Genomic DNA, 249 nt, shown 5'->3' with positions numbered 1-249 from the left:
GGAGACAGGCCGCCTACTTCCGGAATGTTTCAGAGAACACCTCTGGGACACCCGGACCAACCAACCCAACCACCCCGTGGCTCAACACTTCAACTCCCCCTCCCACTCCACCAAGGACATGCAGGTCCTTGGACTCCTCCACCGCCAGACCATAGCAACACGACGGTTGGAGGAAGAACGCCTCATCTTCCGCCTAGGAACCCTCCAACCACAAGGGATGAACTCAGATTTCACCAGTTTCCTCATTTC

Source organism: Chiloscyllium plagiosum, unplaced genomic scaffold (assembly GCF_004010195.1).
Source record: "Chiloscyllium plagiosum isolate BGI_BamShark_2017 unplaced genomic scaffold, ASM401019v2 scaf_87570, whole genome shotgun sequence".
NCBI classification, from domain to species: Eukaryota; Metazoa; Chordata; class Chondrichthyes; order Orectolobiformes; family Hemiscylliidae; genus Chiloscyllium; species Chiloscyllium plagiosum.
This window is presented reverse-complemented; position numbering follows the sequence as displayed.